Source organism: Aegilops tauschii, chromosome 2, assembly GCF_002575655.3.
Source record: "Aegilops tauschii subsp. strangulata cultivar AL8/78 chromosome 2, Aet v6.0, whole genome shotgun sequence".
Lineage (NCBI taxonomy): Eukaryota > Viridiplantae > Streptophyta > Magnoliopsida > Poales > Poaceae > Aegilops > Aegilops tauschii.
Window position 1 is genome coordinate 620,453,358 of NC_053036.3, and position 15,121 is coordinate 620,468,478.

Sequence of the window (15,121 nt, forward strand, 5' to 3'; positions counted from 1 at the left end):
TACGTACGTCCCTGGCGGAGCGGCGCCAGTGACCGTGACCGCCGGCACGGAAACATGCGGGGAACTCAGCCCGGCCGCTCTTGCCTGCTCCGTCGCATCGGCGATCCGTCTGTGTCTGGACATTCACTGCCCATTCCCACCCTTCTCGTGTTAAATCTCATCCCGCCGATCGGGCAGCCGGCATTCCATCCTAGGAGTAGATGACAAACGCAACAAGACAGGCAGCGGCCGTGCCATGACACGCAGGCGCAGCTGCATGCATGCACAGTTCCCCGCCTCCTTCCATCCGGTGCACCAGCGTTACGCTGTCTGAGCCAGCTGGTTGTTCAGCGTGCGTGCGTGCGTGCGTGCTTGGGCTAGCTACTGGAGTAGCACAGTACTCGATTCAGTAACCCAGCCAGGTCGCGTCATCTCTCTCTCTCTATCTCCCGTATCCAACTCGAAATCTAACACTGACCCCGACCTGACCATAGTAAGCAGCAGCAAGGCACAACTCTCTACCTAAGAGCATCTTCAGCCACATACCTCTAATTTGACCCCTCAAACTCTTCGTGGATGCGCCCGGTCACTGACAGGACGTGTCCGTTTTGAGCCCCTATTTGTCCATCCGCGCAGTCACAATCCTCAATTCCATCCTCATATGTCGGGTCACTTGCACGTGATTGGTGGAGATGAAGAGATAGAAAGAAAATATAGTAAATAAAGAAAGAAAGAGAAAAGGCGGTCCGGGGTGGGGTCGCATCCTACGTGGCGGATTGACCGGGCGCGCCCGGGCGTGTCTGCGAGCCCTCATATCCTCCCTATATTTGAGCTGGATATGAGTGTTCGCGGACTGCCCGGACATATAGGGAAGATATGAGAGGTCCGATTGGGTCAACTTTTTGCTATTTTTTGCTTCTCTCTCCTGTCCGGTCAGTAGTCCCCGCGCCCGTCCAGTCAATTTGAGATGTCCGGCTGTAGATGCTCTAACCCTGCAAGGACGGACACCACCTACAACATTTCTATCCGCAACGCCGCTACACTCTGATAGTAAATACTCCCTCCGTCCTATAATATAAGAGTGTTTTTTACACTACACACGTTTTTACACTAGTGTAGTGTCAAAAGCGCTCTTATATTATGGGATGGAGAGATTACATTTCAATGCTCCTAGAAAAAGATACGCACTGCTTAGATCATGTATACCCCCTCCGATCCTAAATACAAGTCTTTTTAGAGACTCCAATATGAACTACATACAAAGCAAAATAAGTCAATTTATACTTCAAAATATGTCTATATAAATTTATATGTAGTCCATATTGAAATCTCTAAAATGACTTATATTTAGGTACAGACGGAATAATAAAGGGTTTATAGCCCACATTTTTGCCTATGTGTGGAAGAGCGACAAAAAGAAAATAAGAAAAATGGGTTTCCATGCAAGAATCCATCTCTACTTGTGCTCTTATAGCATATACAGTCGGACAGTTCCATGCAAGAACCTTGTCTATACTATTAGCTTTACTCTTAGTACCAAATATACGTTTTTTAGTTCAGCAGGGAGATCGAGGGCAAGCCGCCAAGCTCGAAATACAAAGATTTGCAGGAATTGAGAGGGTACTAGCGGTAAACCGTTGGTTTCTTTTTTATGTTTGTTTGCTTGCTTGCAGAGTTGACCTACACGCCTGTCGTGCCACTTATTGAACTGTCATGATCAACAGTCAGCTCTCACGACTTGTTTCTGAAACCCGTTGGATACAGCGACTACTCCTGTCTTTGTACGTAGGACTGCATAGCTCTCTGGTTTATTAACATCTGGACATGACACCAACTCAGCCGTGACAGAAGGAAGCTAGTAGGATTTGAATGTCTCGATCTGTCCTAGCTGCTATAATGCCTGTACCTCGCCTGTGTCTACTCTGAAGAGAAAAAACGAATCGATCCATCTTCGACAGGAATTAAGTCAGCAACAAGCTCACTCTCACACAAATTAATTGACACAATTTTAAAACAACTTTTTTCGCGGGAAACTTTAATACACCTCTGTACTAAAATTGTACTAAAGTTGCATCAGTTAATTTGGATCGGAGGGAGTAATCAAGTTTCTGTAGTTTTAAAAAGGAGAGATGTCCATATTACAATTTCGAACTACCACCAAAGTCTGATATACAACTCTCAAACTACGAAACCGTTTAATTTACAATCTCAACTTTCAAAACCAGACAAGAAACAACCATGGACCTGTTTTGACTCATGTTGACAGGTCGACAACATAGTTAGCACCCAGTCAGCTGCCACATCACACATTACATGGGAAAACAAATCTAAAAAATAAGAATAGCCTTATATTCAATCTGGAAAAAAAATCAAGAAGTTCTGATGAACAAAAGAAAACTAGAAGGAATATACACATTTAGAGCCATCTTGTTGTCAAAATTTGGCAAAAAAATGTAAGTGCCCAGATTAAAAAAATACTCCCTCCGTAAAGAAATATAAGAGCATTTAGATCACTACTTTAGTGATCTAAACACTCTTATATTTGTTTACAGAGGAAGTAATTCTCAAAAATACACACAACTCTTATATTCAACTGGAAAGGTTTCAACAAGTTTTGCAAACAAAAAAGTAGAACATAAATTCAAATTCAGAGCCAATTTGGGTCAAAAAATGGCTAAAAAGTTAACTTTCCCGAAAACTTTGAGAAACTTCTCAAAAATCAACACTACCCTTATATCCAATCTAGGAAAGTTTCAGCAAGTTTTTTCAAACAAAAAAACTAGAATGAAAATCAAATCCAGAGCCATTTTAGGTCAAAATTTATTAGAGAGTTTCCCGAAAAATTCTCAAAAATTCACACTGCCCTTATATTCAATATGGGAAAGTTTCAACAAGGTTTGTCAAACAAACAAAAAAAATTAAATTCAGGATTAAGTGGGTCAGGGGTGACGTGACGGCTGACTAGAGGCTGACTGGGCTGTTGAGCAGTCAAAGCAGGTTTTGCGTTATTTCTTGTCGGGTTTTGACAGTTGGAGGTTATAAAATAGACGGTTTAATAGTTGGAGGTTGTAATATGGAATTCATTTGAAAGTATATTTGGACCAAGATGTACTACTAGAAATTGACGCTTGCCCCTGTACACACCAACTTCCTTCCCCCCCCCCCCCCCCCCCCCCCCCCCCCCTCTCTCTCTCTCTCTCTCTCTCTCTCTCTCTCGGATACACACCAGCTTCCTTGGAAGCATATATTCTTTTCTTCCCCTCTACTCTGTAATCTCGCTTCGCTGACCTCATCAGCTAGCTAACTAAGCTAGGCTAGGCTTATCCTTTGAGCCGAATCAGATTATCCAGTTGATGCTAAGCTGATAATCAAGATATCCTGTAGTGGTATTACGTACTCTTGCTCCAGCTTTGCGAGGCAGATTAATTAATTAAACATCTCACTATCTCAGTACGTACGTTGCACTCACTTTCGAACAAAAGATCACACGTACGCTACGCACGCACGCACACGTCTTCTCCTTTTCTCTCGTCACATCGCGCCGTACTAGCCAGTAGCACAGGACGCCTACAAGCTCGAGACTTCACCTCGCCCATGCCCGCCAGTCTCCCTCCCCGTCCTCCTCCGTCCGTCCGTGTATATATACGTGGTTGCACATCGTTCTCTTCCAATCCATTCTCTCCTCCCTATTCCATTCCATCCCAACCAAGCCTCTTCTCTGTGACTCGGCGTAACCATCCATGAGGTGCACGGCCGTTTGGCTCGTGGTCTTCTTCGCCGCCGCCGGCGTCCTGCTGGCCGCGCGCGGCGTCGACGGGTCGAGACCGGGCATCGTCGACTTCGCCGGCAACAGGTGGCCGGCGATGGGCGGCGGCTACGAGCTGCCGCGCGCGAGGCTCATCCCGCCGTCCGGCCCGTCCGAGCGGCACAACTCCGTCGGCCCGGAGTCCACGGTGCCCGAGCAGCAGCAATCGGCGCTGGAGAAGCCTTGAGTCGAGGGAGGCGTCTGCCTCTGCACTGCATGCAGCCAGCGCTGTCGTCAAGGTTACTTACCTGTCGAAGTACTTACGTGCCTCATGGCCATTAGCTTTGCCGCGAAATGCACATGGGATGCTTTTCTTGCCCGACATTTTCTTCTTTTTGTGTACATTCCACGATCTATCACTGTTAGATCGATCTACATAATACTCCAGCTCAGCTCGCTGATCCGGTTAAGTGATACTAGTGGGTAGTGGCTAGAGCCAGGAATCAATCAACTAACTAATGGAAAGATGAGCCTCCTTTTGCCTCGTGTGATTGTTAATACTTCGCTATTTTGTCCATCATTAGCTTAGATAAATTTTCATTCTGAGAGAGCAGGGAACCCTGCTGTCTTTTCTCATTCTCTATTCTTTTCGAGATTGAAAGTGCTGAATTGTCAGCTTTCAGGGTGTCCGTGTGTGTGCGTGCAGCAAAAGTTTGGCAGAGCGAGTGAATCTTCGACCGTTTGTCATTTACCCCCATTATTGCTGCCCATATATGTAGCTACAGTGCCCTGGACTCACCTACTTCTTTCTACGTTCACATACTGCCAAATTGCCAGCAGCAAAGTTACCCAAAAACACAAGTCTAGTCACGTTCCCTCAGAAAAGCTCATGTACATCAACTGTACTTTTTATCACATAAAAATGTACTCCTACGTGAAAGAACAAGTCGATTAGGCACGCACGTACGTGCTGAAGATTTGCCAGCAAGATGTGGTGATGCTAATAATTGGCGAGGAAAAAAAAAGCAGGTGGCGATCCATGATGGATGCGATGGCACAGTGAAATCTACTATCTACTACTACTACTGCTGATGATGCTGCTACATATAGAGCACTGTAGCATGCATCAGTCAGGCAGGTCATGGGCGCCGGCTGGACTAGAGAACTCAAGTCGTACTACGTGCTACCGCTGCTGGTCTACTCCTACTAGCTACACAAACACATTATAAGAGAAAGAATGAGAGATCGTGGATGGACATGGTGTGATGCACTACTGTGCAATTCGCTGGTGAGAGAACTCCATCGGAGGTGGATGCGTGATGGACGAGTGTGAGTACAACGTACGTGTGGGGAAAGAAAAGACTTGTCGCACGGTAGCGAGGCACGTATTTGCACGCATCGCCCCAAGCAAGCCGTAGTACGCACTAGGTGCAAAGCTAGTGCAGGGCACGGAGGGAGGGGAGCAGTTCTACACGAAGGAAACGACCAATTATTTATTTATTTTTTATTGATTGAAGCAGCTACGGTGGGCAAAAGCCCGCCTGAACATATTTTCATTTTCACTTTGAAAGATAGAGGGCGATACAAGCACGGCTACAGAAAAGTAGCACCTGACACACATAAGAAAAACATGAAAGTACAGAAAGAGAAACAAAAACAAGGAGTATTTAGGAGAGAAAAACTACCACATTTCGACCAACCTTGACGAAAAATTATCACTTTACAACATTTTGCCGAAAACTACTACTTTATGACTATATTTGTGCAAAAAACTAACATTTTAGAAAAGTGGCCGATTCGGCTCGTTTAAACCCATTTATGACTGGGTTGCTCCATCTGTCAAGTGACAAGGCGGCAGACGCGTGACTGCGGGCACAATCACAAATATCATGAGTGAATCGCCGCATTCAACTTAGAACTATGCAGTACTGCTACTTGTGATCCGCGTTAATAAATTCATCGAAGAGGAGGGGATAATGCAGCACAACAGCGGTATGTATTTCCCTCAGTTATGAAACCAAGGTTATCAATGCAATAGGAGAACCAAGAAACACTGTCAACAGCACATACACACAAACAATAAAACCTCGCAACCCAACGCGTAGAGGGGTTGTCAATCCCTCCACGGTAAGATAAATAGATAGATGCAAAATAAAATAAAAGCAAATAAAATGCAACAAAGTGTTTTTGGATTTTTGGCAAAACAGATATGAAAATATATGATAGAAAAATAGGAAAATAGACCCGGGGGCCGTAGGTTTCACTAGTGGCTTCTCTCGAGAAAATAGCATACGGTGGGTAAGCAAATTATTGTTGGGCATTTGATAGAAGAGCAAATAATTATGACGATATCCAAGACAGTGATCATGTATATAGGCATCACGTCCAAGATTAGTAGACCAACTCCTACTTGTATCTACTACTATTACTCCACACATCGACCGCTATCCTGCATGCATCTAGTGTATTAAGTTCATGGAGAAACGGAGTAATGCATTAAGAACGATGACATGGTGTAGACAAGATCCATTCATGTAGTAATAGACCCCATCTTGTTATCCTTAATAGGAACGATACATTCGTGTCATGTCTCTTTCTGTCACTCAGATTGAGCACCGCAAGATCGAACCCATTACAAAGCACCACTTCTCATTGCAAGATAAATTAATTGCGGTATTGAAGATCAAATGGAGAGAAGAAGCCATCTAGCTACTAACTACGGACCCGTAGCACTAGTAGAAAACAGGGCATTGGTTCGGCCCTCGTAATACCATTAATCCCGGTTCACTCACGAACCGGGACCAAAGGAGGCAACTGTCCCGGTTCGTGTGCCCAGGGGGCCGGCCGGGCCACGTGGGCCATTAGTCCCGGTTCGTCTGGACCTTTTGGTCCCGGTTCCACGCATGAACCGAGACCAATGCGCCTCGCCCCTGGCCCATGACCATTAGTCCCGGTTTGTGCCACAAACCGGGACTAAAGGGTTGGTCCTCGTTGCGGTCAGAGTGACCTGCCTTGTTGAGCTCCTCTCAAAGTGAAAATAGATGCCCCTATACAGGGAATTTGACCTAAATTCAGAGTAAATTTCTTTGAAATTCATAGAAATTTATTATGAATTTAGGTTGAATTCTCTCTATAGGCGCATCTATGCTCATTTTTTTATGTTGGGGTTGGCGATCTTTACATACTTTTTGTGTGTTGAATATGCACCATTCAAAATCAGTCTCTGCTTTGAATGGTTCATTTTGAACACACAAAAAGTCTGGAGTTCAAATAAGTTCAAGAAAATGAAATCCCTTTGTAACAGATGAGTTTTCCTCCGAAACCCTGATACTTCGAAAGAGATTGTCCATTTTGTTCACGAAGTGCATCCAGCTTTTGCCGGGACCTCTCAACTTTTTAGCACATGCTATGTGGGTGAAATGACGATACCATGCCAACTTTGAACCTTTTAAGTTCATTTGTAGGGTTTTTCAATTTCAGGTTCATTTGAAATGCTTTTCAATTTTAGGGTCTTATAGCTCAAAATAATTAGTAAATGCATGAAAAATAACAAATGAAGTCAGAAAGGATTGAAAAATGATGATGTGGCTTTGAATGGTGCATTTTGAACGCACGAAAATGAAATCCCTTTGTAACAGACGAGTTTCCGTATGAAATCCTGATACTTTGAAAGAGATTGTCCGTTTTGTACACGAAGTGCATCCCGTTTTTGCCGTAACCCTCTCAACTTTCTTGCACATGCTATGTGGATGAAATGATGATACCATGCCAACTTTCAACCTTTTCAGAGTTCATTTGAAATGCTTTTCAATTTTAGGGTCTTATAGCTCAAAATAATCAGTAAATGCATGAAAAATGGTGCATGAAAAATGACAAATAAAATAAATAAGTAATTAGAAACAAAATAATATAAACTTTATTAAAATATATAAGTAGAAACAAAATAAAATAAACTTTAATAAAATTTATGAAACTAAAATTAACAAAGTATTTTCTATTCAAAACATTATAAGAAACCTCTAGTATTATTGAAACTAAAATTATATAAAACTGATGCAACTAAAATTATCGAAGTATTTTCTGTTCAAAATCACTAAAAGCTTTCATAAAGAACTTTTTTTGTTAGAAACTTTAATAGCAAAAAGAATTATCATAAAGGAAAATAAATAAGTAATTAGAAACAAAATGAAATAAAATAAATAAGTTTTTTATTGTAAGTAGAAACAAAACAAAATAAATAAAGCAAAAAATAAAACAAAAAACAGGTAAAAAATAAAAATATGCCACCTACTGGGCCACCATGGCGTGAATACGACTAGAAACCACTCGATGGGCCAGGATTCAGGCCCGCAGAAGGCCCAGTAAGCCCATCAGGCATAGCAGTGATAATTAGGCCCGTAAGCCTGCAATGGAGAGGAGCTCGAGAGGGGTGCGGCAGTGGGGCTTATAAACCACTGCGCGCCCCTCTCAACTAGCGAGGTGGGACTAAACTTTCGACGCGGGCGCAGCAGCACAAGGCCTTTGGTCCCGGTTGGTGTCACCAACCGGGACTAAAGGGGGGGCATTGGTACCGGTTAGTGCCACTAACCGGTACCAATGCCCCCCCTTTAGTCCCGGTTGGTGACACCAACCGGGACCAAAGGCCGCCGCTTCCCGCCCTTTGGGCTGCTGAAAAGAGGCCTTTGGTCCCGGTTGGTGGCACCAACCGGGACTAAAGGTCGCATTCGTCCCGGTTGCTGTCACGAGCCGGGACCAATGTTTCGTCTATATAACTAGCACTTGTGAAATTTTTCATTCATTTCGTCTTCCCCGCCCCGACGACGCCGCCAGGCTGCCCCTCTGCGCCTCGCCGTCGCCGTCGTCGCCCTGCCTCTGATGCCGTCCCGCGCCGCCCAGACGTCGTCCCGCGCCGCCCAGATGCCGTCGCCGCCCCGCGCCCCCTGCCTCCTCGTCGCCCGTCGCCGCGCCCCTCACCTCCGCCTCCTGCCTCCTCGTCGCCCGTCGCCGCGCCCCTCACCGTCGCCGTCGCCGTCGCCACCCCCTGCCTCCTCGTCGCCTGTGGCCGCGCCCCTCACCGTCGCCCCCGTGCCCTGCCTCCTCGTCGATCGCCGCCCCCTTAGTGAGCTCATATGAATTTTCCTAATTTAGATGTGTAGTTAATTTAGATGTGTAGTTTAGATGTGTAGTTAATTGAGTTGTTGTAATTTGTTCATAAATGAATATGCAAAAGTTAGAATTTTTTTCTGTTCATAGATTTTTTTGTGATATTATTGTTGAATATGCAAATGTTTGTGTGTTCATATATATGCAAAGAATATGTCAATTTTTTTCATAAAATTTTTATAATTTTTTCCTGTTGTAATTTTGTTCATAGAATTTTTATGATTTTTTTCTGTTGTAATTTTGTTCATAGAATAAGAAGAGAAAGTGTTTAATAGAATTAGTTAGAAAAATAAATGAACTAGTTAAACTAGTTTATTTTTAGTAAGTACTACTTTATTCTATTTATAGTAAGTGCTTAGTAGTTGAACTAGTTGATTTAATAAAACTAGTTTATTTTACTATAGAAGTAGTTTATTTTTAGCAAGAAAATTAATAGAACTAGTTTATTTTTTTAGTTAAAGCAATTATTCCCGCATCGACGTCGACGATGCCAATCCCGCATCCTCGTCGTCGACTCGGCGGAGGAGGCTGGCTTGATCAGAGGGGCCATGTCCGGGACTGGGCTCCACCGGGCTGGTTTTGGGAGGTGCTACCTTCCGGGGGGCGTAGGTTGGTGAGGAGCCAGCCCGTCATTGACCCGGTCCTTGTTTGGTGGCGGTCGCGTGGGCCAGTGATGGTGCCGAGGCTTCCGGACACCGCGGAGGTGGTACGTCACCGTGTCAGCGAGGAGGACGAGCACGTCCGTTGCTACATGGTTGCGTTGGAGTGCAGGTTCGACAATACCTGGCAGGTTCTTCAGGGATCTCACTGGAGCTATGATCCTGTGATGGTTCCTTCTCTTTGGGTATCCACCGCCCGCACCGATACCCGTCGGGCGCTACGATTCTAGCTGTACTAGCGATGCTATATGTATGATAGTATTCGAGTTGTATTAGTGATAATATTCGACGATGTACGGACGCATGGAGATGATGTAGTTTTGCTTATAATTGAATGCATCCTAATTTGAATACTACTTTATTTTATGATTTGATTTTGCTTATTGAATGCTCAAATTGGAAAACTACTCCTACTTTGAATGCTAAAATTGGAGAGCACTATGCAAGGCGTATGCATATGATTAGTTGATAGCTTATAGGGTTTTTGTTTTCGCAGAAATCTAGGAGCCCCCCTCCATCATCCCCGCCGTCGTCCCCGTCACCGACCCCCTCCGACCTCGAGGTGAGACCAGCCACGAACCGGTTTTAGAAAGATAATTAAATGATATTTCGGGTTGACTTTAAGTCTATTGAGTCCCCACCATATATGAGAGGACGAAGAATCCCGACTGTTGTCGTGGGGGTAGCTTCTCCTTCGTTCCCGTGTCCTAGACAATTTGGTGTAATGCACTCGGGAACGAAAGGAAGGAGCTACCATCACCGACGGTCGCAAATGTCTGAGAGGAATCAGTGAGGGAGAGTTCCACCATATATATATATGAGAGGACGAAGAATCCCGACTGTTGTCGTGGGGTCGCTTCTCCTTCATTCCCGTGTGCTAGATATTTTGGTGTAATGCACTCCGGGATGAAAGGAGGAGCGACCATCACCAACGGTCGAATGTATACACCACGTGAGCTGAGAGTTTTCAAGAAAAGACTCGACAAACCGATAGTCAACCCGTGATGAATAATAATGATCTAACTTAGGTTTTTAGTACATATATTTAATTGTAGATGTTTAATATTTGAATTATGAACATAGGAAATGTCGTACTCGGACGACGAAAGTCTCCCGGGGGAGTGCGACTGGTGCCACGACGGCCGAGGTCTGTGCGACAGGCCTCACCTGGACGAAGATCGGTGCTTCAGTATTAAGCTAGAGGAGACCTTCGATGTTGAAACGGTACGCAACGACGACAAGTGTTATTTTTTCGTAATTAAGCACGACTTCAACTATTTCAACGTGTACTTTCCATCTTTTACAATTCGACTAGCTTATCCCATGCCATGCAAGACGCTACGTCTTGGAGAGGATGGGTTTTGAAGACCATGAAAGTATGGAAACAAAGAAAATTCACCTAAGGACCCATCATGATATAGATTTTGAAGTAAATCTGTATAATTCTGAAAGCGTAACCCGTTTTGGTTGCAAAAATTGGGAAGCATTTTGCAAGATGTATGGTTTTGATGAGGGTATGCTTGTCACCATGGATCTTGGTGATCCTGACATCGAGCAAGACAATATGGACATTTGGGTCCTTGTTGATACGCCTCCAATTCTACCGCTATGTAAGTTTCTCAAACATAGTTATTAGCTAATTTATATTGTTCATTTCAAAATAGTTGACATCTTATTTTCATTGACAGCTTATTTTGATTGTTCAAACAATGTGCGGAACATGGTAGACAGAACCTACTACACCGATGGCTCTGAGTTAACTTATAAGGAGAAAACTCATCTGGTCGGATTTTGTACTGATCTTGAGAATTAAGATATCTATCTTAAAACTCCTCCACATTATGGTCAATACGTGCCACTAGTGCACGTGTTGAACTACGGTAACTACTATGGAGATACCCTGGTAAGATTTCTTACTATTACGACATCCGTGTATCTTTTGCATACTTCTAAAACTAGTACATCATTGCTAACTATGAAGTTATTACTATGTTTTTCAACAGATAATCCCAGAGGATTGTGTGCCTCATTTGATGTATCAGAATGGTAGCCTTGATGTTTTGAACATACAACCAGGTCATCCTATGAATCTCAACTGTCCATACCGGATTTCTAAAAGAACTGGAGACATGAAAATCAAAGAATGGAAAAAATGTATGGACAGTCGCAAGGAGGTTCTTGGAAGCAAAAGGAAGTGAAGCGCAAAAATTGGAGACAGGATGATCTCCATTCTCCATAATGGAGAGTCGGGGTCTATATTGTTTTATGCTATTTTACCTTAAAGAGGGTATTTAGGTCCTACCTAATACTGATGATCATGTGCTAAGAACAATTAAGTAGGGTTGGTTCGATGACTATGAGGATGATGATCGTATGACTTGTTATTAATAATGAGTAGAAGTTGTATGATGATGATTAGTAGGACTTGTTATTATGATGATGCATGATGCGGGCATGAAGAGTTATTATATATCAGTGGGTGAAATGAACATGGATTGGAATGAAGTGAAGGCAACAAGCATGTGGTGCATGTCGAAAGTAGTACAAATCCAAACTTGATCAAGTTAGGATTAATATTACTTTCGACATGCACCACATGTTGCCTTCACTTTAATCTAAGCCATGTTTAGGCATAGCAATAGCGTTGGTAAATCAAGCACGGAAATAAGAGAGGACAGTTCTCTCTGTTAGCTAGCTTACACACCCTAAATTACCCCCTAAACCCTCCCCCCTTTCAAAAAAACAAAAACCCCAGCCGCTGAAATGCTGACGCGTGGATGCCTTTTGGTCCCGGTTGGTGTCACCAACCGGGACCAAAGTCCCTCCTGCCTGGGCTGGCCGCAGCGGCCACGTGGAGGCCCATCTGTCCCGGTTCGTGTAAGAACCGGGACTAAAGGGCTAGGGCATTAGTAACGACCCTTTAGTCCCGATTCAACAACCGGGACAAAAGGCCCTTACCAACCGGAATAGATGACCCTTTTTCTACTAGTGTAGGTCTATGGTAAACTACTCACGCATCATCGGAGGAGCACCAATGAGGATAATGAACCCCTCCGTGATCGTGTTCCTCTTTGGCGGAGTGTCGGAAAAGGCCTCTGTGACGCCCCCGATTTGACCGTACACTAATCATACACGCAAACGTGTACGATCAAGATCAGGGACTCACGGGAAGATATCACAACACAACTCTAAAAATAAAAAATAAGTCATACAAGCATCATAATACAAGCCAGGGGCCTCGAGGGCTTGAATACAAGTGCTCTATCATAGACGAGTCAGCGGAAGCAATAATATCTGAGTACAGACATAAGTTAAACAAGTTTGCCTTAAGAAGGCTAGCACAAACTGGGATACAAATCGAAAGAGGCGCATGCCTCCCGCCTGGGATCCTCCTAAACTACTCCTGGTCGTCGTCAGCGGGCTGCACGTAGTAGTAGGCAGCTCCGGTGTAGTAGGAGTCGTCGTCGGCGGTGGCGTCTGGCTCCTGGGCACCAACATCTGGTTGCGACAACCAGGTAGAAAGGAAAGGGGGAAAAGAGGGAGAAAAGCAACCGTGAGTACTCATCCAAAGTACTCACAAGCAAGGAGCTACACTACATATGCATGGGTATATGTGTAAAGGGCCATATCGGTGGACTGAACTGCAGAATGCCAGAATAAGAGGGGGATAGCTAATCCTGTCGAAGACTACGCTTCTGGCCACCTCCATCTTGCAGCATGTAGAAGAGAGTAGATGGTAAGTTCACCAAGTAGCATCGCATAGCATAATCCTACCCGGCGATCCCCTCCTCGTCGCCCTGTTAGAGAGCGATCACCGGGTTATATCTGGCACTTGTAAGGGTGTGTTTTATTAAGTATCCGGTTCTAGTTGTCATAAGGTCAAGGTACAACTCCGGGTCGTCCTTTTACCGAGGGACACGGCTATTCGAATAGATAAACTTCCCTGCAGGGGTGCACCACATAACCCAACATGCTCGATCCCATTTGGCCGGACACACTTTCCTGGGTCATGCCCGGCCTCGGAAGATCAACACGTCGCAGCCCCACCTAGGCTCAATAGAGAGGTCAGCACGCCGGTCTAAATCCTATGCGCGCAGGGGTCTGGGCCCATCGCCCATTGCACACCTGCACGTTGCGTACGTGGCCGGAAGCAGACCTAGCCCCCTTAATACAAGCGCGAGCTTACGGTCCAATGCGACGTGCGCCACTCAGTCGCTGACGTCAAGAAGAGCTTCGGCTGATACCACGACGCCGAGTGCCCATAACTGTTCCCGCGTAGTTGGTTAGTGCGTATAGACCAAATGGCCAGACTCAGATCAAATACCAAGATCTCGTTAAGCGTGTTAAGTATCCGCGAACGCCGACTAGGGCCAGGCCCACCTCTCTCCTAGGTGGTCTCAACCTGCCCTGTCGCTCCGCCACAAAGTAACAGTCGGGGGCCGTCAGGAACCCAGGCCCACCTCTACCGGGATGGCCACCTGTCCTTTCAGCCCCCTCATCAGAATCACTTGCGGGTACTCAACGAGCCGACCCGACTTTAGTCACCACATGTGTCATGTATATAAAGTATATAGTATATACCCGTGATCACCTCCCGAAGTGATCACGACCCAGTAGTATAGCATGGCAGACGGACAAGAGTGTAGGGCCACTGATGGAACACTAGCATCCTATACTAAGCAGTAGGATAGCAGGTAAGGGTAACAATCTGCAGCAACAATGACAGGCTATGCAACAGAATAGGATTAACAGAAAGCAGTAACATGCTACACTACTCTAATGCAAGCTGTATAGAGAAGAATAGGCGATATCTGGTGATCAAGGGGGGGGGCTTGCCTGGTTGCTTTGGCAAGGAGGGGTCGTCAACAACGTAGTCGGTCGGGGCACCAATAGCGGCGTCGGTCTCGTAGTCTACCGGAGAGAAGAGGGGGAAGAAACAATGAATACAATGCAAACAGATGCATAACGATGCATGACAAAGCAAACAGCGGTGTTAGGTGTGCCCTAACGCGGTAAGAGGTGATACCGGCGAAGGGGGGAACATCAGGGAAAGTGTCCCCGGTGTTTCGCGTTTTTAGACAGATGAATCAGAGGGGGAAAGTTGCGTGTTTGCTATGCTATGGATGTGTGGCGGACAAACGGGCCGCGTATCCGGATTCGTCTCGTCGTTCTGAGCAACTTTCATGTACAAAGTATTTTCATCCGAGTTATGGATTATTTTATATAATTTTATAAAGAATTAATCATTTTTAGAATTAACAGAATTAATTAAATTAGAAAATGCAATTATGACGTCAGCATGATGTCAGCGGTCAGCTTTGACCGTTGACCAGTCAAGCTGACGGGTGGGTCCCTCTGTCATAGATTGTTTATCTAACAAGATAATTAAGGTTAATTACCAGGGTTAATTAGATTAATTAACAGGATTAAATAAGTTAATTAATTAATATTTAGTTATTTTTTAATTATTATTTTAAATTCCTTTTTTTAAACGTTCAGGGGCTGGGCCCCTCGTGTCATTGGCCCTAGGGGTCATAGTGGGTTCGGGCGCTGGGTGCGGGCATGGTGCCCGTGC